The 23,334-nt window shown below is 39.8% G+C and overlaps 1 long non-coding RNA gene across 1 annotated transcript in view; it reads left to right on the top strand.

Moving 5' to 3' along the window:
* LOC128104020 (uncharacterized) overlaps positions 1-23,334 on the top strand; it is a 168,029-nt gene that overhangs the window by 132,519 nt on the left and 12,176 nt on the right. The window contains exons 9-11 of the long non-coding RNA XR_008215841.1: positions 4,270-4,359; positions 11,675-11,741; positions 21,144-21,210. This is a non-coding gene — a long non-coding RNA (uncharacterized LOC128104020). The remainder of the gene's footprint in view (positions 1-4,269; positions 4,360-11,674; positions 11,742-21,143; positions 21,211-23,334) is intronic.

The following is a 23,334-nucleotide window of genomic DNA, read 5'->3' as shown; positions in this document are numbered from 1 at the left end:
GCCTTTTAAATAGCCAAAGAGTTCAGAGAGAGAAGACCCAGAGAGTGTTTCAGGACTGCTAACCCACAGATCTGACCACAGAGGGCATCCTGAATCTTGTTCCCCAGGGTAAAAGACTGAACCAGAGACACAATTAGAACCATAGAGAGTTTATTAATGAAGAAAAAGTACTCCCAAGAACAGGAGTGGACTATGAGGTGAGCAAAGAGCCCCCAAAATATCCAGGGAGTGCACAGTCCCCGCCTCTCCTGCTCGTATTCCCCAGGGTTTTCTTTCTTTTCTTTTTTTTTTTTAAGTACAAATTTTGGAACATGTTCTGTTCCTTTGATGAAATGCAGTTAAGGAAGGGTTCTTTTGTTTTCTGCAAAACTGACTCCTTCAAATATCAATCTCGTTGCTTTTTTTTTACACCCTAGCCTGCTGCCACAAGATGATATCATGTTCTTTAATTACGTTTTTGATATAACTCTTTCTTTACCTAGACCCTCTAGCTTGCTTGAACTAAGTCTTCATGTTTAAAAATGTTCAAAACTTGAAACGTCTTTATAAAATAATTTTTTCATTACTTATTATAGTTTAGATAACAGAGATCTAATTTTAAACTGACAGAATTTTTTTTAAAAAAAAAATTCCAAACTAAACTCTTTTTGGGGATGCTTATATTTTTAAAACCAAACTCTTAGAGTCAAAACCAAACCTTTTCCCACTAAAGAAGGAAAACACTAACAGAGAGCAACAATTAGACTAATAATTTTCTATCTTTGACTCCATTTACTTTAGTTGGGGATAAACAAAGATTTAGATGAAGTCTTCCAGTCTAAATTAGAATAGGTACTCTTCATTTGATATCTTTGTTTCTTGGAGACATACTTTATCTACTATTATTTTAAGAATAGACTCTTTCTGTTACATCAGCATATATTAGATACAATGGGCAAAGCAAACCATTAGACAAGGGCATGATATGACACAGGTATTTCCCCTGAAGACCTACCTTCCTGATTCTAGCGCAAGCTCCTACCCCCAGGAACATGGGCCATTACATACTAAAAGCTGAGGCTTCAAAAGGAAGTCAAATGTCTGATGAACTTCAACCAGCTGCACCTGTGTTGCTAGAATTTCAAGGATAGACTTCTGCGAGTGTAGAGCTGGAATGTTACAGGGCCAATGTAAAAAGTGATGTCTTGGACCATCTTAGCCTTAAAAAAAAAATCCAACCAATTACTCTCCTTTCTATGTGACTTAACATTCTTGTGACCCAAGCTCAAAAGTCATTAGGGATTAACTTTATGGAGATCTAGGATGACTCTATTAGAACATATCTGTTCTTTCTGATGCCTCCAAAGAATCGCCTTTAAAATGAAGAACTTAAATCTTTTAGACCCTTTCACCTCTGGCATTTGGCTATTTTCTCAGAATGAGGAGATCCTACCCTAGTTCTATGATGCCCCAAATTTGGCTGGAAGAAGCTGCCCTTGAGTTAATATCTATTATCCCTCATGTGTCCTCTTCTATAAAATCATTTCTTCAACTTCACCCCCCTATTTCGTGCATACAAACAAAAAGACTGGAAAAGCTAGGTTTGGGGCTAGGTGCTAAATATGCCACATCTACCTGCAGGGGCCCCTTCCCCTCTTCCCTCACAGCAGATGTGAAGGAAATGATAAAGCCACTACCAAGAGCCTGGTTATGAATCTGCACTCCCTTTCAGACTCCAAGACCTCAGAGCGCTGCCAGTGTCACAGGCCTACCTGCATAATGGTTACACCTCAGCTAATTGTTTCCCTCCTCCCCTTTTCTCCATATCTTCCAAGGAACACATTGACAAATCCTTCCCCCTTTCCTCATAATGCAAGACCCTAACTCCCTTACCCTGCCCTGCCCTCGCTCTCCAGAATCAGAGGTAGTTTGACTGCAGGCCATACAATGGCAGGGAATTTGCCCTTTTTGAGGCCTATAAGGACTCTACTCTGCCCTGTGAGCCTGAACTCTTCTTAAAGCCCTGCCATTGTGCTCTCTCTGCATCCATATGTGGCATCAATAACTCTTCTGACACATCTTTTACCCTAAAAGACAGCCTTCTGCAGTGTCTTCCTTGAACTCCAGACCTAAGACCATTCAGACAGGAGGAAGAGAAATGGAAAGACCCTCCCTCCCCCTACAGGCATCTCCTTTCCAGTGGAGGCATAGAAATAACCAGCTTGTTAGCCTCCTTTAGGACAAATGGCACAACCCATGGCTAATGATTCCTTGGTAGATAAGAGAATTTAAAAAATAATAAAATAAAAAGGTGGTAGATTTCAAACATGGAAAAAGAAAACCAGCAATCCATTTGTAAGTTGGGCCTTGCCAACTGACCTTCCATTGCCAGATTAAAAATAAAGCAGTGCTGGCCTTGGGAAAAGGGATGAAGGTCTACAGGCTCTTCGCCACTAATTGCAGGGTTAAAGATTTTCCAGCAGTAGAGCATTAAATTGGCCGCAAAGCTAAAGTGATGCCAGCAAGCATGGTGAGCTATTCCTTCCCAGCCCAATTCAGGCGAAATTAAAAGGTGAACTGGTGTTAGCTTTTCTGTCGTGGCCACAAAGCTAAGCGATGAACTGATACCCATAAACACAGTCAGCTTTGCATCTTTCCTCCCTTAGACACATGCTGAGTTTCAGGCCACATCTAGCAATCTCAGCTCACTGCAAGGCTACAACACATACTATTAACATCATATGCTCTCTTTGTTTGACCTGAATGATGGAGTGCTGTATTCACACATAAAACCCTTGTCACTATGGTAAATGGACAGCTTTATGCCCCTTTAATACAAACTACAAGAAAAATAGTGCTGGGCACCTAGCTTTCTCCCCTGCCCCCATGCCCTTCATGCCCTCTAAGCCTTATCTCTTTATATTTACTCTGTTAAAGGTGTAACTTTCTACCCCCTGTCTTTTCAACCTTTAGCTTTAGTGGTCAGGAGACTCTCATGAACTCCAATGAATTCCCTTTGAGGTCCCTTATATGTTTTTAAATTGTTTTATTATGAAGAGCAAGAACCTGCAAAAGGGAATCTGTGTCTACTAGTGGTAACCTACTCTGCATATCACCTCCCCCCAATATCCCATTACCATGTGATGCCAATGTTGTTGGCTATAAATTCCCATATATAATGGTTATATTCAAGTAAGCCCCATTTCCTAGTGAGGTTCTTGCTCTCTTTTGCAATAGTTTCTGAATGAAATCCATTTTTACAATCTTATTGTATGGTTCTAGATTTAACAATACAATACCCTGCCAGCATGACCTTGAGTGACACAATCTTCTCTGATATCTTTATGTGGTACTGACATTGTGTTCTTCACTAAGAGGGTTGATGGAACAACTAGTCAGTCTTCAGGAATTTTCTTTCTGAGTATGTAGCCTGGTCTCTCCTCTCTGTCTCTCTCTGTCTCTCTCTGTCTCTGTCTCTCTGTCTCTCTGTCTCTCTGTCTCTCTGTCTCTCTCTGTCTCTCTCTGTCTCTCTGTCTCTCTCTCTCTCTCTCTCTCACACACACACACACACACACACACACACACACACACACACAAAAGATCAAGGTACCATGGAACACTATAAAGCTCAACTTTATTTTTCTCTGTCTTTTACTTTACTAACCTTTGTGTTATTGCTATTTAAAGGACATATACCAGGGGTTGCTTATTAACTGGGATTTAAGAGTGGAGTCAGTTACTGTCCTAACTGGCCCTATTCTGATGCTAGTTTGTTCTTTCTTTGCATCCTCAGTTTATCTCAAGTTCCAAGAACAGCAAGCAAGATAAGCAGGCAGTTTTTATTTATTTATGGAACTGAATCATGATCCTCTCAAACAACAGTGAAGTCCCTGCAGCCAGCTGTAGAGCCAGATCAACCTGACCTCAGTATAGCTAAGGCCTCTTGGTACCTTCATATCTTGATAGTATAATGTCTATCATAGTTACTGGAAATCTTCCTTTATATAACTCTAGAGCTGTTGTCAGAAACTTAAAGGTAGGGCAAAGGATGCCAGCATCCATATCCTTCCTAGTACAGCCACAGTGAATAAATTCTGTATCACTCGTACATTATTGGCATTCACAAACATGCATATGTGAGTGAGTGTGTGTGTGTGTGTGTGTGTGTAGTGTTGTTGGGACTTTCTCCCCTACAATTATGGTAATAGCCAGGAAATAATGCTAATAGACTGGGCCAAATGATTCATATCAGCCGAAGTCAAACCTAATACCAATTTTACAACTTTACAGATAATGAAACTGAGGTTCAAAACTTGACTTTTTCTCAGTGGAAAATGGAAGATTAACAGACAGCTCCATCTGAACCCATGGATCTTTCAGGTAGAGCACAGTAATCTACCAAGTTTATATTTTTAGGATTTATTTTATTTTATGCAAATGAGTGTTCTACCTACATGTATGTTTGAGCAACATGTGCATGACTGGTACCTATGGAGGCTTCAGATCCCCTCAATCTGTAGTAAAGGATGGCTGTGACCCAGATCATCAAATAACACTTAAATGATTATTGTTTTATAAATTATGAATAACCACTAATCTATGGAATTCTTTTAAAAATAAAGTTTTTTAATTATAAATGATATTAATGTTTTATTGATTTTTTATTTTTAAAATATTATTTATTTCTAATGCGTATGTATGTGGGCTTGAAAACAATTTTCATGTACCACTTGCATACAGATGCTGTAGAGGCCAGAGGGTGTCAGACACTCTGCATCTAGAGTTACGGGGGGCTGTGAGATGCCTGATGTGAGTGCTGGGAATGGAGGCCAGGTCCTTTGAAAGAGCAGTTAGCATGGTTTGCCAGAGCCATCTCTCCAGCCCTCTTCTTCTTTTTCTAATTAAGAAATTTTTTATTCATTTTACATATCAACCAAAGATCCCCTTTTCTTCCCTCCTCTTGCCCCCTAGCCTTCCCCACCAATCCACCCCCCATTCACTCCTCCAACAAGATCAGGCCTCCCATGGGGAGTCAACAGAGCCTGGTACATTCAGATGAGGCAGGTCCAAACCCCCCTCCCCCCACATCAAAGCTGTGCAAGGTGTCCCCCCCCCATTGGTAGTGGGCTCCAAAAAGCCAGCTCATTGACCAGGGATGGATCCTGATCCTACTGCCAAAGGGTTCCTTAAGCAGATCAACCTACATAACTGTTTCACTTATGCAGAGGGCCTAGTCCAGTCCCATGGAGGCTCAAAAGCTGTTAGTCTAAAGTTCATGAGTTCCCACTCGTTTAGTTTGGTTGTCAAGATCATGTAGGTTTCCCTATCATGATCTTGATGCCCCTTGCTCATAGAATCCCTCTTCTCTCTCTTTGATTGGACTCCTGAACCCCAGTCTGGTGCTTGGCTGTGGATCTCTGCATCTGCCTCCATCATTTACTGGATAAAGACTCTATAATTACAGTTAAGGTATTCACTGATCTGATGACTGGGGTAAGCCAGGTCAGGCACCATCTCCACTATTGCTGGGGTCATCCTTGTGGATTCCTGGGAACTTCCCTAGCACCTGGTTTCTCCCTATCCCCATGATGTCTCCCTCTATCATGGTATCTCTTTTATTGCTTTCACACACGGTCCCTGTTCCAGCTGGACCATCCTATTCCCTTATGTTCTCATCCCCCATGCCTTACCCTCTATTGCCCCCCCACCCCTAGTTTTCTCATGGAGATATAGATCATCTATTTCCTCTTCCCAGGGCAATCCATGAATCCCTCTTAGGGTCCTCCTTGTCAGCTAGCTTCTCTGGAGCGGTGGGTTGTAGTCTGGTTAACCTTTGCTTTACATCTACCCTCTTCTTTTTTGAAACATTTTTCCTTTTACATTTCTTTGTGTGTACATATGGCTGTATTTGCACACATGTATTCAACATGCCTGTAGTGGTCAAAGGATAACTAACTTATAGGAATTGATACTCTCCTTCTACTATGTGTACCCTGGGACTGAGATTAGGTCACCAGGCTTTGTAGCCAGAACCTTAAGCAGCTGAGTCATCTGGTTGACCCCCCTTTCTGTTCATACACATTCTCTTGCCTCTAGCTAGTTATTCTCCTCTGAGTTATCATGGAAACAAACTAAAGCACCTCGTGGATCTTTTCTTTAGGAAAACAAGTGGGAAAAAATATTAAATTGTAGAGTCACTAAAAATAAAACACATTTCTTCCAGGGGTGTTTATCATGTCTTTTTTATTATGTAAGTAAAGGTATCAGAGTTTCAAAATAAAGGAAACTTTATTTGAGTGGAACTTGTAGCAAATATTTTTAAATTAATTTTTATTACATTTCTTACTAATGGAAATAAACATTCTCAATTTTATTTGATATGTAGTCTTCACAATTCAGATATATTGTAAAGGTGAAAATAAGTATTTTTGATAATGCAAAATATAGTTATAAATGACATTAAGGAACTCTTCTATGAACAAATTGATTTTTTTTTTACAGATTTTTGTTTAAAAGATGTTTTAGAGAAAAAATAAGTTTGATTTTGTCCTAAAGCAGGCCATGAAATCTGGGCCTTGCAGCTTATGTCTATAATCCAAGGACTTGGGTGGGAAGCAGAGGCAGGAGGATGGAGAATTTAAAGTCAGTCTTGGCTATGTAGAGAGTTTGAAGCCAGTTTGGTCTACATAATTGGAGCCTAGAAATAGAAGGGAGAAAGAAGAAAAGGAGGGAAGGAGGGAGGGAGGGAAAGAAGGAGGGAAAGAGCTATATTACATGAGGCCAGACAGACTGTGGGTACCCTTGTTTAACAGGGAACAGAAGACAGGATGCAAGCTGTTTTATAATACGATCACTCCTTTAGTGAGGCAGGCCTACCAAATTCTCTGGTTTCTTAATGGATGGATAATAAAGAAAACTTTTTCATCTCATGGATATGTGAGCTACATTCTTCCAGAAACTGAAGCGAAAAATCAACGAGTTCATTTATGATGAAAGGTTGATGCTTTTGTACAGCCTAAACTTGGACTTGAGACACAATGCCAGTGTTTGGCGTCTTCGTTCATCCTTCGTCTTTGGGGGTGGGCTTTATGAGTGGATCTTGGGATGCAAGAAGGCCTTGGTGATTGAGCACCTCCCCACCCTCTTCTGCCAAACTGCATTGTATTTTATTATCTAAGACAGCAACTGTTAGGGACATGGCTGGAATGGAATAGCCAACCTTTGAAGAACTGAATGATGCTCTTAAAGATACACTCTGAAAAGAAAGGAAGTATTGATTTCTGTTGTATTTTGTACATTGAAATCTACTTCAACAACAGAATCAATATATCACTCTTTCAAATCACTGCTTTGAAGTTGCTGCTTTTTTCATTTTTTCCCCTAAATCATAAATGTAATTTATTTAGCAACCTGCTAATTTACTAACCTCTATCTGGACTGAAAGCTGTCTCAGCTCCTGACATATTAATTTAGGTACATACAGGTGCACTAAACATGAATCCTCCATTAGATCCAGTGAGCACAAATGCTCTTCTGAGGGAGGAAGCATCAGCTCCTTGGAAATATGCCTTAAACACAGAATTTCAATATTCCAGTCAAGACATTGTTATGCTTTAGCCACTGGTGGCTGCTGCCTGGGAATTGGCTTGGAGGAATAGAGAAACATGAGATGTGTTCATTCCTTTAAGAGACGACAAGGGCCCCAACCTATATAATTTGAATTTATGCCTCAATAAACGAATTCTTGAACTGGATTAATCAAATAAGGTGACTGAGAGGAACTTATAATGTCTGAAACAAATGACCTATTTAGACACATTTCTGTTGGTGTTTCTTATACCTTAAGTACAGGAGACTTTAACGCCTAAGTCTTTCCTTTGATTTTTCCTCAAGTATTTAATTCCAAACAAAAACATGACTTATCTCATTTTTGAAATTTTAAGTTGTTAAGATTTTAAAGTATTTAACTCTTTACATCTCCCACATTTATTTTAAAGACAAATCTCCTAATTTATTTTCTTGTTTGTAGTCCTTATTCTCTTGAGTGCTGAATTCTCTGGCTTGGGTAAATTCCCTCTCTACTAGACAGTGGAAAGCTAGATGATTAATATTAGATAAATTGCATGCATTATGAAATATGATGAGCATACTTAACTGATGATCACATTTATTTTGCTTTTTATTTAAAAAAAGTCACTAGTTTCTTGTTCACGCCTTGATTTAAAAAAATGTACTTACGCCGGGCGGTGGTGGCGCACGCCTTTAATCCCAGCACTCAGGAGGCAGAGCCAGGCGGATCTCTGTGAGTTCGAGGCCAGCCTGGGCTACCAAGTGAGTTCCAGGAAAAGGCGCAAAGCTACACAAGAGAAACCCTGTCTCGAAAAACCAAAAAAAAAAAAAATGTACTTACTTCTGTTCTTTCTTGAAATTTCTGGGTTGTTTCATCTTTAGTTTTGAAATCTAATGCCCAAGGAGCTCTGCAGCATGTTCTTAATTTTACACTATCAATTTATTTCCCCCTTTCTTAAAATAAACAAACAAATGCATACATACATACATACATACATAAATGTATCATCTAAAAAATAGGAGTTCCAGAAAAAGGAAAAATAGGTAATATATGTGTATATGTGAAGGAAAAGTGACATTATGTTGTTAATCTATCTATAACTGGGACATATATGGTAAATGACACACCTATGCTAATTTTAGTATGATGTCATTTGCACAATGAACTTGTGTCACATAGGAGAATTGTCCCTATTTTCATTGGTATTTTATATTCCTTATTTGCTCATTGAAAAATAAAAAAAAATCTGACGAATTTAACTAATGTTATATTATTAGTATTTGCTGTGGTTTGGGTCTAAAACATCCCATACAGAGTCATGCTTTTACTGCTTCATCCCAAGTGCTAGTGTTACTTTGAAGGCTGTGGGGCCTTTAGCATATGGTACTTGACTGGTGGATGTAGGTCAGTAGAAAAAGCAGGAACCACTCCTGGTTCCAGTCTGCTTCTCTTCGCCACCATATGAGGAGTTCCCACATGCTCCAGCTCCCCAGACCAGGCCATTCCTAGTGCCATGCTTACCATAGGGTGATAGACTGAAATGTGTCTGAAACTGTGAGTCACAATGAGCACCCCCAACCCCAGTTACTTCTGGAAATTCTGCAAATTCTAACACAATGAGAAGATTAGCACAGAATTTGACTATCTTTGCAGAAGTCAATTTCTGGAATCCATTTTCGTTCTGAATATCAAAGAACAGAATGCATTCGATAGGAAAGAAGTGTGGGAAGCTAAAGAAATCTACAGATGATGAAGGTCAGAAACTGTTATGAGAAAGGGCAGCCCTGGCTAAGGAGAGAAGAATCACTAGCCAGGCATGGGGAGGGAGAAACTGAGTAGAGAAAAAGACAGGTATTAGGTGGAAATAAACGGATTGGTAAAAGGCAGGAGAGCATCAAAGAGCCTACCTTGCTGAAGTAGGTGCTTGGGGAGTCAATATATAGGTAAACTGGTGGGGCTGATAGGCAAGAGTGAGGAACAGTAAGATGGAATCTGGTGAGACTGGACTCTTCCATGGGGTCCTATTCATTCGTTTTATAAGAGTAAAAATAGACATTCATATTTTGTGTACTTGCTCCAAGGCCATGTCTTTGGCCATTCTGTCATTATAAAACATTCCTCTGAGCCCCAGAATTTTTGGTTCGTATTCCTAATATAGCGTGCAGTAGGAAGAATTATTCCCCTTAGAATGTATTGGATCTGACCTGCTAGAGCTGAAACTACTTGCCTTTGGGATCTTTTTCATGCATGGGTGTGTGTTACTGCTTTCTTTAAAACAGCTACGTGGCCTTTTCTAATGTAGATTTATTTCCAAAACACTTGATTTATTGCTTGTTTTTATAAATCTTTATATTTTGAGTTAGTGTATATTTTACTTTTCTTATATTTCATTAAAATTAATTGTTAAGAATGCTATTTTCATTGCTTGCTTTTACATATTATATATATACTGTGTATGCTAACCATATTTTCTACTGTTATTTAACATATTAATTTATAATCTGATTTAATTAGCCACTGTGCATTTTAATACCTATTCTCAATATTAATTTATATGTTTTATTTGTTATAAAATATTTCCTTTCATTTCACTCTTTGTGTAATCTCATATATGGCATATTTCCATATTAGACTAGACTAGACTAGACTATACTGTGGCCTGGGCCACAGTCAGGACAAATCTCTCTCACCTGCCAGTCCCACAGCCACTCAGACCCAACCAAGTAAACACAGAAACTTATATTGCTTACAAACTGTATGGCTGTGGCAGGCTTCTTGCTAACTGTTCTTATAGCTTAAATTAATCCATTTCCATTAATCTATACCTTGCCACATGACTCGTGGCTTACCGGCATCTTCACATGCTGTTTGTCATCATGGCGGCTGGCAGTGTCTCTCTGACTTAGCCTTCCACTTCCCAGCTTTATTCTCCTCCTTGTCCCGCCTATACTTCCTACCTGGCCACTGGCCAATCAGTGATTTATTTATTGACCAATCAGCAACACATTTGCCATACAGAACATCCCACAGCACTAGACTTTTATATTTTAATGTCATTAAAAATGTCTAATCATTAGGGATGACTAGAAGTGAAGATAATATGTAATTTTTCTTATAAAATTAATGTCATGGATAGTTTAGTTTTTCTTATTATATATTTATGCAAATTATGTTTACGTATAGGTACATGTGTGGTCTGTAAGCATGCATATATGTGGGCATATACGTGTGTGAGTGTGTGTTCAAGTCCAAGCTGATGTCTTCCTTGGTCATCTCAATTATATGTATTGAAGTTCTTTCTCCCAAACCAGAGCTTGCCATGCTAGCTAGTTTGCCTAGCCACTTGCTCCAGGGATTCCCTGTCCATGTCCTGCACACTGGGATTACAGGCATTTTACGTGGATTCTGGGCATCAGAACTTTGGTCCTAATGCTGACAAACGAAGAACTATACAGATGCACCATGTCACCAGCCACCTTCCCTTTAATATTCAGGATTAGTTGGTATTTCCTGCCTGTTTTAAAACATGAAGATAATATTATTTTCCATAAGAACTGGCCAGTGGTCCCTGTCTACTTTATTTCTTGGGTTATTCTTCCATGGTAATTTGTAATGCCATAATTTTCATTTCACAAATTATGGAAACTTTTCATCTGTTCTCTGTCTGTACTTAGCCTGTCCACTTTGGGCAGAATCACAGAACTTTTCATAAGAACATGCTCTGAGTCACATTGTTTATGAAAGTTGCGGAATCAACTTGTAAGTTAATGACATTTTAGATGAAATTCAGCTTTAGAATTCTCCCAGGAAAAGAAACTACTTGACTAGAAATAAAAGTTAAGTACCTGTTTTTTTCAGTCCCAGGAACTATATGAACACTCTGTCTTCTGTGCAAAGAAATACCTAAGTGCTTCGTAAATAATTTGAAAAAGGGTTTGTTTTATTTCTTCTTCTCAAAAAAAAAAAAATCAAGAACACCAACAACAAAATACCCACAGAATTGGAGATATGGCTCTGTGGTTAAGAGTACTTCCTGATCTTACAGAGAACTTGGTTTAAGTTCCCAGCATCCATTTCTCTGTCATTGGGTGATCCCCATGTCTTTCTTGGGGTCCTGTTTTCCAGGTAGCCTCTCTGGTGATGTGAGTAGCAGTCCAGTCATCCTTGTTCCACATCTAGTATCCTCCTATGAGTGAGTATATACCATGTTTGTCTTTCTGAGTCTGGGTTACCTCACTCAGGATGATTTTTTTCTAGATCCATCCATTTGCCTGCAAACCTCATGATGTCATTGGTTTTCTCTGCTGAGTAGTACTCCAATGACGGAGAAAAGGAAGAGATCTACATGAACAGCCTGGACATGAGTAGGGGTAATGAAAGGCAAGGGTCGAGGGAACGAGAGCTTGGGGGAGCGGGAGATCCCAGCTGGATCAACAACAGAGAGGGAGAACAAGGAATAGGAGACAATGGTAAATGAAGACCACATGAGAATAGGAAGAAGCAAAGTGCTAGAGAGGCCCACAGAAATCCACAAAGATACCCACACAACAGACTGCTGGCAATGGTCGAGAGACAGCCCGAAATGAAATACTCTGGTGATGGGATGGCCAAACACCCTAATTGTCGTGCTAGAAACCTCATCCAACTACTGAGGGATCTGGATGCAGAGATCCATGGCTAGGTCCCAGGTGGAGCTCTGTGAGTCCAATTAGCGAGAAAGAGGAGGGTTTATATGAGCGAGAATTGTTGAGACCAAGGTTGGATAAAGCACAGGGACAAATAGCCAAACGAATGGAAACTCATGAACTATGAACCAATGGCTGAGGGGTCCCCAACTGGATCAGGCCCTCTGAATGGGTGAGACAGTTGATTGGCTTGATCTGTTTGGGAGGCATCCAGGCAGTGGGACTGGGTCCTGTGCTCATTGCATGAGTTGGCTGTTTGAAACCTGGGGCCTATGCAGGGTGGCTTGGCTCGGCCTGGGAGGAGGGGACTGTTCCTCCCTGGACTGAGTCTACCAGGTTGATCTCAGTCCTCGGGGGAGGCTTTTCCCTGGAGGAGGTGGGAATGGGGGGTGGGCTGGGGGAAAGGAGAGGGGGGCGGGAGGGGGAGAACAAGGGAATCCGTGGCTGATATGTAGAACTGAATTGTATTGCAAAATTAAAAAAAAAAATACAAAAAAAAAGTTCCCAGCATCCAGATAGCAGATCAGAACCATGTGTAACTCTAGTTCTAGGGGATATGACACACACTTCTGGCATTCAAGAGTCCTTGGCATGTAGATAGTAAACACATATAATTTGGAACTATTACTTGAGTAATTTAAAATTCCCTTTATATATGTGTCACTTAGTTTCCTAAATTTTAGATGAATTGACAAAGAATTATAAAGAATCATGCAGTGTAATATTGGTATGAAATAAATTAGGTGACTGATATCTATAGCAGCCTACTTGGATTTGGAGAAAACACAGAAGAGGAACATAGCTAAAAAGATCTTTGGGTGTTTTCCAAATTAGAGACATCTCAAAATAAACTATCACACCCTTGTCACTATCACATTCTATGAATCTGAGTTATGTATACTGTGCTGAGCTGTCCTTCACCTTCAGTATTCTTTTGAATTGGAATGGCTTATACTCTGTAGTTCTAGATTATCATTGGTGCTGTGTGGCTACGCTGGAAATTCTGGTGTTTTCCCAGCAGCCTTTCGTCGGTCTGTTCCACGTTTTGTCGTGCTGGGTATTGGTTGAAATCTTTTCAATTGGGACTTTAAAATGCATTTAAGGGAAATTCCTAAATAATACAAAAACTATTCTCCAGCCAAAAAGAATTCATGCTGTTTCACATCCCATTACCATTCTTGTAAAGAATCCCTAGAACATGATACTAGCTAGTAAGCAAAAACAAAATAAAACAAAAAAAATGAAGAAACAGTAAGGGTGCCACAAGGAATAATAAATATTTGAAGTGATGATATTTGCTTGCTGTGGGATAATGCTATTATTCACTGGTTTAATAAAATGTTGATTGGCCAGTAGCCAGGCGGGAAGTACAGGCAGGATAAGCAGACAAGGAGAATGCTGGGAAGAGAAAGACTGAGTCAGGAGACACCAGCCTGCCATCCAGGGAGCAGCATGTAGTGGCACACAGGTAAAGGCATGGAACATATGGCAACATATAGATTTACAGAAATGGGCTGAGTTTAAGTGTAAGAGCTAGTCAGTGGAAAGCCTGAGCTAATGGCCAAGCAATTTTAATTAATATAAACCCCTGTGTGTTTACTTGGGTCTGAGTGGCTGCAGACTGTGCAGGACACAGGAAAATTTCAGCTACACTTGCTAGTTAGTCATGTTTGGTAATCTATAAAATGTGTATTTAAAAATATCCTTGTACCTCCAAACACAAGCAACTATTCTTTGTCAATTAACAATAAGTCAAAGCTTGAAAAATAGATCATTAATTATAAAATTCTATCCTACATTGCTTGAGGGTAGGTAACATATATGCCATCCTTGTACCTTTAATTCTAACATGGATCATGCTCAAGTTTTGAAGAATTATTATCCCAAAGGTTAAAAAATTTGCAGTTCACATGTGACATATCCTCATTATTCTGTATTGATGCAACAAACTGCAGTCTGCACAATCTCATTCTGTCTTATCATCACATTTCTTTCTTTTTTTTTTTTTTTTTTTTTTTTTTTTTTTTTTTTTTTGGTTTTTCGAGACAGGGTTTCTCTGTGTAGCTTTGCGCCTTTCCTGGAACTCACTTGGTAGCCCAGGCTGGCCTCGAACTCACAGAGATCCGCCTGCCTTTGCCTCCCAAGTGCTGGGATTAAAGGCGTGCGCCACCACCGCCCGGCCTATATTTATTTCTTAAGAAGGAAATGTGAATAAGAATCACATACTTCTGTTGTTGAAAATTCCTTTGCATTTTATGTGTGGCTTGCTTCACCTTGGGACAGGCAATCTTTTAAGGGAAGGAGTACCTAGAAGAATCCACAGAAATGATCTATTTTAACTTTATCTTTTTAAATAGAGGTAATAATGAGTCAGGGAAATTAATTTAGTCAGGGTCACACAAACCATTTGACATTGTGAGAAGCCAATTTAGTAGCCTTAGGAGATGCTTCACAGGTGAGGAAAATACAGTATTCATATGAGTAGAAAGACTCCTTTAGACACAAACTCGTGCAGATTATACATGAGAGTATATCTTAGTGATATATATGCTTCTACCATGGATGTATCTGAGAATTATCAAATTAATAGGCTGAGTCTGATCAGAGTCAAGTGCTGCTCTGATGGGGGCGATGTTAAGTAAACGCAGCAGTCAAGTTAGCATGGTGAAAAATAGAGGTTCTCTGGACACTGACTTGGGACATCACTGGTGCACATGAAATGACACAACCAATTTCTCTACTCACTAGGCCATAGGTAGCCTCCCCATCGATCACTGAATGATGGGTTCTGCTCTGTGATTTCATCTACTTCTCAAATAGCTCTGACAGCAAAGTCAGGCCCTGTTCTTTTTCAAGAGGCCTTTGAAGAAACAATTCAATATTACTCTCATATGAGCATGGTCTTATTCTTTTGAAAGAGACAAGTCATTTAAAAAAAAATCTCATAGTCTGCTATAAAACCATAGTTGTTGCTTCAGGATATATTTGAGTTTTTGATATTACTTGTTTAGAGAATGCATTTTTCCATTCAATATGGCAGAGTTAAGCAGGTTTTCATCTATCCTGAAATAATAGAGAGCATGAGTTATAGCTGCTATAACAATCACATATGTGTCATTATATGAGTACATTATAGATCATCATATGCTCAACTGTCATTTTAACACGTGTTCTTAAGTAATGTGGGTAAATAAGATAGGATAAAGGAACAGAAAAATGAAAGAGAAAAAAACTTTCTGCCAGGGACATTGTTTCTGGAAGACAGTACTAGTTGTTAAATACAGAATGAATTCTTGTTACTTCTATTTATTTCTGTGTCATTTTGTTATCACTGATCCATGGGGTTTTGTTTTGTTGTTGTTGTTTAGATCCTATGAAGGCTATACTTACAAATGACAAGTAGTGGGAAATGCAGGCTTGGAGGATCAATAACATGTATGTGATAGCCAAAGAGGTGATTTGGACAGGGCATATAAATAGGATGAATGGCAAGAAGTTGGTAGGGGTGAGGGAATGAAGAAGAGGAAGGGAAGGAGGAAAGAAAGAAAGAGAGGGAGGGGAAAGAAAGGGGAAGGGGAAGAAGAATAGAATTCTGTGTGATTGTGTGAGTGCTGTGAGTGTGTGTGTGAGAGAGAACTCTAAATTGGTGATATATTTATTCTTTGCTACCCAATCCCCAATGTAAGTCTCAGAAATGAAAAGAATATTAATTATGTAAAACTGAGATTTACAAGGAAGGCTGGAAACATTATCCTCTAAGGACACTGACATTATTTTAAGTTATTTACTTTGGAATAATTTTAAATTTAACTAACAGAATTTATAAACTGAAAAAGATTCAAATTAAAGTGTGGGATACTTATGTGTAACAATGAGTCAAGAATGAATTTGTACTGAAAATCAAATCCCAAGAAACAACATCCATCATTTATGTGATTCCCAAGAGAAGAAACTACTGTCAACATGTAAGAAATAACAAAAATACACTCAATGTATACTCACGTTTCATGTTTATGCAATACCTCTCCCAGTGCAGTATAATATTCTGTAAAGCAAAACTAATCATTTAAGATATTAAATTCAATCCAAAGTTCTCTAACAAGAACATTTCCTAGTGTTTTCATTTTCCGTCAGTCATTTGTATGTGTGTGTGGGTGTGTGTCATGTCAGTGCACATGCACATGTATGCTTATGCATGTGGAAATATGAGGACTGTTTTCTTTCTTCCCCCTTTTAAGACATTGTTTATCACAGCCCCAGAACTCACCAATTAGGGTAGGCTGCTTGGCCACCCAATCCTAAAGAGACTACTATTCCTCCTCCCCCACTGCTGGCATTATAAGCACATATACATGCCTACTTTTTTATGTGAGCTCAGGGACTCAATCTTGGGTTTTCAATTATGTAAGGCAAGCACTAATCAAGTATTATCCTCCAGCCTCCAACTACCTTTTAAAGTAGCCATTAATTCCTTTATTCAACAAGTATGCCTTTACTTATTACTTACCTATTATCTTTTGTGTATTCTTCTAACTTTTACTGATGTAGAACTGACTTTAAAACAGATACTATCTTTACTCTCAAGGAAGGTGTTACATGGTACAAATCTCCTCTCTTTCTCCCTCTCTTCCTCTCACCCTCCCTCTCTCTCTCTCTCCACACACACACACACACACACACTCACATACACACACACACACACACACACACACACACACACACACACACACACACACACATATGACATATAATGGGGTGGATGGCAATGTAGTTCAGTGGCTTACTGAACATAAACAAATATCTGGATTCAAACCCTGGTAAGAAAAATAAAAGAACCATAAAATTGTATATCAGAAATCCCAATAGCAATGTCTTTGAACTTACCACTAGGGGAAAGTACTGATCTTGGAATTTCTTCTGCAAATGGTACTCTTGTTTCTGCTTAACTATTTGTAGTAATAAATGGCATTCTACTTTGCTGATGACCCAATTTTTATTCAGTTCTAGTTAAAAGGTGATTTGTTTCATCTGTTAATCACAAATATATGCATATATACATATATATAATTATACACACACCATTTGTTGTGTAAATATTCATTATTCTATGATTGTATAGGGATAAAGAATTGGCCAATGGTCCAGAAGTTCAGATAAGCCACCCACCCACAGACTCCCCTGATTCTATCAGAGTCCCTGCCCCCAGGATACCCTCACCCCACCTCCGTCATTGCTATATCCTAGACCCCAACTCTGGCAGAGACCCCCTGCTTGACCAGAGGCCACAAAGGCCACAAAAAGTCCAGGTAGGCCACCTGCCAATGGACTGCCCTTGGTCTTTCAGCGCCTCCCAATACCAATCAACCCTCCCCCCTCATCATCATGTACCAGCCTCCAACTCAGGCAGAAACTCCCTGTTTGACCAGAGGCCACTCTGGCCACCAGAAGTTTGGCCCCCAACTTGGGTAGAGACCTCCCTCCTGATCAACCACAGGCCATATGGCCAGAAGACCAGAGAGGAAACAGAAACTAAGGATAAAAGCACCTATCCAACAAACATAAACTTAGGAATCAGCACCTAGACCAACAATCACCCCAAACCCAGATGCCTAGACATCAGTGTAAGAATGTAATCAACAACAGCTATGGCAATATGTTACCACTAGAGCCCATCTGTCCTACTACAGCAAGCCCTGACTATTCCAACATAGCTGAAATACAAGGCAAAAACCTTAAAACAAACTATGAAGATGATAAAGGTTGTGGTGATATTTTGCTTGTTCTCTAACAAATAAAGCTAGCCTGAAGATCAGATGGTGGAGCTAGCCATTATCTACCTATTGAGGTCTAGACGTCTGTATAAACAACATACAGGAAGTGATATGGCTGGGCAGAGAGAGGAAGTTATAAGGCAGGGAGGAGACAGGAGCTCAACCACTTTCAATCTGTGGACTCCTAGAGGTAAAAAAATCTTTCTAGTGGCTGGCTCCTTTACTTTTCTGATCTTTCAGTATTTACCCCAATGTCTGATTCCAGGTTTTTATTATTAAGACCAATTAGGATTTGAGCTATAAAAGGTCCTTAAAGAAGAAATGAATAAATCCCATAAAGAAAGCCAGGAAAAAGAAAACAGTTGAAGGAAACATATAAAACTGTTTAAAACATGAAAATGGAAATAGAAGCAACAAAGAAAACACAAATTGAAGGAATTGTGAAAATGAAACATCTAGGTAAGTGAACAGGAACTACAAAGGCAAGCTTCACAAACAGAATACAAGAGACCGAAAAACCTCAGGATTGAAGATATAATAGAAGAAATAGATATGTTCATCAAAGAAAATGTTAAATCTATAAACCTCCTGACACAAACTCTTCAGGAAATCTGCGATACTATGAAAAGACCAAACCCAAGAATAATAGGAATAGAAGGAGCAGAAATCCAGATTAAAGGCACAGAAAGTATTTTCAAAAATCACAGAAGAAAATCTTCCTAATCTAAAGGAGATTCTTATAAAGATGCAAGAAGCATACAGACAACAAATAGATTGGACAAGAAATGGAAATCTCTTCCCCACATAATAATCTCAACACTAAATATACAGAACAGAGAAAGAATATTAAAAACTGCAAGGAAAAAAGACCAAATTCATAACAGTAACAGCCTAAATAAAAAACTGGAGAGATCTCATACTGGCAACTTATCAGCACACCTGAAAGCTCTAGAACAAAAAGAAGTAAGCATACCCAAAAGGAGTAGATGACTTGAAATAATCAAACTGAGGGCTGAAATCAATAACATAGCTATGAAGAAAACAATACAGGGAATCAAAGGATCAAAGAATTGTTTTTTTGAGAAAATCAATAAGATAGAGAAATCCTTATCCAAACTAACTAAAAGACACAGAGAGAATATCCAAATTAACAAAATCAGAAATGAAAGTGGGGTGTAACAACAGATACCTAGGAAATTCAAGGAATCATTAGGTCATATTTTAAAAACCTGGAGTCCACAAAATTGGAAAATCTAAAAGAAACAGGTAATTTCATCAATAGATACCACTGACCAAAGTTAATTCAAGATCAGATAAACAATTTAAATAATACCTATATCCCCTAAGGAAATAGAAGAAATTATTAAAAGTCTTCCAACCAAAAGAAGCCCAGGGCCAGACCAGACATTTTTAGCTCAGAATTCTACCAGGCTTTCAAAGAAGTACTAATGCCAATACTCCTCAAATTATGCCACAAAATAGAAACAGAAGGAACATAGCCCAATTCATTTCATGAGGCCAGGGTCAAACTTAAACCAAAAACACACAAAGACTGAACAAAGAACAAGAATTACAGACGAATTTCCCTCGTGAACATTGATGCAGAAATAATCAATAAAATACTCATAAACCCTCTCTGTAGTGCAAAATTGTACAGCCACTTTGGGAATTAATGTGGCAATTTCTCAGAAAATTGGGAGTCAATCTACCTCAAGACCCAGTGATACCACTCTTGAGCATATACCCAAAGGATGCTCAGTCATACCACAAGGATGATTTATTTGTTCATAGTAGCTTTATTTGTAATAGCCAGAACCTGGAAATAACCTAGATGACCATTATGTAAAAAAATGACAAAGAAAATGTGGTACCATTACACAATGGAGTATTACTCAGCTGTTAAAAAAAATGACATCAGGAAATTTGAAGGCAAATGGATAGAACTAGAAGAAAGAAATCACCCTGAGTGAAGCAACCCAGTCCCAGAAAGTCAAACATGGTGTATACTCACTCATAAACGGATATGTGTTGATACATTGTGTATCAAATAAAGCTTGCATAGTATCAGAGGACAGAGTGAGCCACTAGATTAAATATAGAGGCCAGGCAGTGGTGACACACACCTTTAATCCTAGCACTCGGGAAGCAGAGATCCAGTTCAAAGCCACCCTGGACTACAAGAGATAGATTCAGTCTAGGAGAGAAACAGAGCCAGGCAGTGGTGGCACATACCTTTTTTTAATTTTTTTTATTTATTTTGCAATACAATTCAGTTCTACATATCAGCCACGGATTCCCTTGTTCTCCCCCCTCCCGCCCCCCCTCTCCTTCCCCCCAGCCCACCCCCCATTCCCACCTCCTCCAGGGAAAAGCCTCCCCCGAGGACTGAGATCAACCTGGTAGACTCAGTCCAGGCAGGAACAGTCCCCTCCTCCCAGGCCGAGCCAAGCCACCCTGCATAGGCCCCAGGTTTCAAACAGCCAACTCATGCAATGAGCACAGGACCCAGTCCCACTGCCTGGATGCCTCCCAAACAGATCAAGCCAATCAACTGTCTCACCCATTCAGAGGGCCTGATCCAGTTGGGGATCCCTCAGCCATTGGTTCATAGTTCATGTGTTTCCATTCGTTTGGCTATTTGTCCCTGTGCTTTATCCAACCTTGGTCTCAACAATTCTCGCTCATATAAACCCTCCTCTTTCTCGCTAATTGGACTCACAGAGCTCCACCTGGGGCCTAGCCATGGATCTCTGCATCCAGATCCCTCAGTTGTTGGATGGGGTTTCTAGCATGACAGTTAGGGTGTTTGGCCATCCCATCACCAGAGTAGGTCAGTTCGGGCTGTCTCTCGACCATTGCCAGCAGTCTGTTGTGGGGGTATCTTTGTGGATTTCTGTGGGCCTCTCTAGCACTTTGCTTCTTCCTATTCTCATGTGGTCTTCATTTACCATGGTCTCTTATTCCTTGTTCTCCCTCTCTGTTGTTGATCCAGCTGGGATCTCCCACTCCCCCAAGCTCTCTTTCCCTCGACTCTTGCCCTTCATTACCCCCACTCATGTCCAGGCTGTTCATGTAGATCTCTTCCATTTCTCCATCAATGGGTGATCCCCATGTCTTTCTTGGGGTCCTGTTTTCCAGGTAGCCTCCCTGGTGATGTGAGTAGCAGTCCAGTCATCCTTGTTCCACATCTAGTATCCTCCTATGAGTGAGTACATACCATGTTTGTCTTTCTGAGTCTGGGTTACCTCACTCAGGATGATTTTTTCTAGATCCATCCATTTGCCTGCAAACCTCATGATGTCATTGGTTTTCTCTGCTGAGTAGTATTCCATTGTGTATATGTACCACATTTTGTTTATCCATTCTTCAGTTGAAGGGCATCTAGGTTGTTTCCATGTTCTGGCTATTATAAAGAATGCTGATATGAACATAGCTGAACAAGTGCTCTTGTAGTATGATTGAGCATTCCTTGGGTATATGCCCAAGAGGGCACACACCTTTAATCCCAGTACTTGAGAATTACACACCTTTAATCCCATCACTTGAGATCTCTTTACTACCAGTATTTGGGAATCACACATGCCATTAATCCCAACATTAAAAAGGAGATGATGGCTGGGTGGAGCAAGGTATATAAGGCATGTAGAGACAGGAACTGGAGGCTTTTGTGGCTGAGGATTCAGAGGCTTCCAGTTAGAGGGTTCATGCAGCTAGGGTCTCGCTTTCCATTTGACCTGAGGATTCAATAGTGGTGAGAAGTGGCTTGTTCCTTTCTCTCTCTGATCTTTCAGCATTTACCCTAATATCTGGATCCAGGTTTATATTAAAGACCATTTAGGATTCATGCACCATAGATATTTGCTATAAAGTAAAGGATGACCATGTTACAAACCACAGACCCAGAGAGGCTAGATAACAAGGATGGCCCAAGTGGGAAAGCATGGATCTCCCTGGGAAGAGGAAATAGAAGAGATCTCCTGGGTGAACTAGGAGCAGGTGGGGATGGGAACTTGAGGGATTGGTTTCAGGGGTACATGGAGGGGAACAGTACTGAAAGAGATGACTGGAAATGGCAGGACTTTTGGGGGCCATGTAGAAACCTCATGCATGGGAGACTCCCATGAATCTACAAGGATGACCCCAGATAAGACTTCTAGCAATAATGGATACACAGTCTAAACTGGCCATCACCTGTGATCAGACTGGTTACTGCCCCAATTGTCATTATAGAGCCTTCATCTAGTAACTGATGGAAACATACACAGAGATTCACAGCCAAACATTAGGCTGAGCTCAGGGAATCCTGCTGAAGAAAGGAAGGGAGGATTATAGGAGTCAGAGGGGTCAAGGATATCACAAGAAAAAACCCATAGAAACAACTAACCTGGCTCATAGGAAACTCAGAGAGTCTGAACCAACAACCAGGGAGCCTGCATGGGACCAACATAGGCCCTCTACACACGTGTAACAGTTGTGTAGCAAGGTCTACACGTGGGACTCATAAAAATGGGAGCAGGGAGTGTCCCTGATGCTTTGGCTGGCTCTTGGGAACCTGTTCTTCATTCTGGATTGCCTTGCCCAGCCTAAATACAAGGGGAGGTGCTTAGTCTTACTGCAACATGATGTCATGCTTTGTTGATACCTATGAGAGGCCTGCCCATTTCTGAATAGAAATAGAGGAGGAGTGAATTGAGGTGGGTGGAGTGAGGTAATGGGAGGAGAAGAGGGGAAGAAGGAGGGGGAAATTGTCAGGATATAAAATTAATTAACTAAATACTTGCAAATCAAATACAAGAACACATCAAAAAGATCATCTGCCATGATCAAGTAGGCTTCATCCCAGAGTTGCAGGGATGGTTCCAACATGTGAAAATAAGTCAATATAATGCACCACATAAACACACTGAATGAAAAAAAAAACTACACGATCATCTCATTAGATGCAGAAAAAGCCTTTGACAAAATCCAACACCTCTTCATGATAAAAGACCTGGAGAGATTAGGGATACACCTAACATAATAAAGGTAATTTACAGCAACCTATAGCCAACATCAAATTAAATGGAGAGAAACTCAATGCAATTCCACTAAAATCAGGAGCAAGATGAGATTGTTCACTCTCTCCACATCTATTCAATATAATTCTTGGAGTTTAGGTGTAGCAGTAAGACAACTAAAGGAGACCAAGGGGATTCAGTTTGGAAAGGAAGAAGTCAAAGTACCATTATTTGTAGTAGAATCTATGAAGGTGACTCTAGTGATGACTCCTAGTAATAGAGGATAGGAGCCTGATCAGTCTATCTTCGGTAACCAGGCAAGGCTTCCAGTG

Source organism: Peromyscus californicus, unplaced genomic scaffold, assembly GCF_007827085.1.
Source record: "Peromyscus californicus insignis strain IS unplaced genomic scaffold, ASM782708v3 Scaffold_8__1_contigs__length_139910024, whole genome shotgun sequence".
NCBI classification, from domain to species: Eukaryota; Metazoa; Chordata; class Mammalia; order Rodentia; family Cricetidae; genus Peromyscus; species Peromyscus californicus.
Note: the sequence above shows the minus strand (reverse complement) of the source record. Positions and strands in the feature narration are given on the sequence as shown.